Raw genomic sequence first — 268 nt, 5'->3', positions numbered from 1 at the left:
TTTTTTTTTTTTTTTTTTTTTTTTTTTTTTTTTTTTTTTTTTTTTTTTTTTTTTTTTTTTTTTTAAAGGGAGTATTTTGCTGCTGGTGATGGTGCTCCACATTATATTCATGCTGCTGCTGCTGCTGCTGCTGTTGCTGCTGCTGTCCATTATATTCTTGCTGCTGATGCTGCTGCTTACCCTGAAGCTTTTGCTGCTGCTGCTGCTATTGCTGGTGGGGCTGAGTCTTCTGCTGCTGAGCCGCTCACATTTCATCTTTTTTTCTTGC

Source organism: Eimeria mitis, genomic scaffold (assembly GCF_000499745.2).
Source record: "Eimeria mitis Houghton genomic scaffold, Emh_scaff2112, whole genome shotgun sequence".
Classification (NCBI taxonomy): domain Eukaryota; phylum Apicomplexa; class Conoidasida; order Eucoccidiorida; family Eimeriidae; genus Eimeria; species Eimeria mitis.
Note: the sequence above shows the minus strand (reverse complement) of the source record.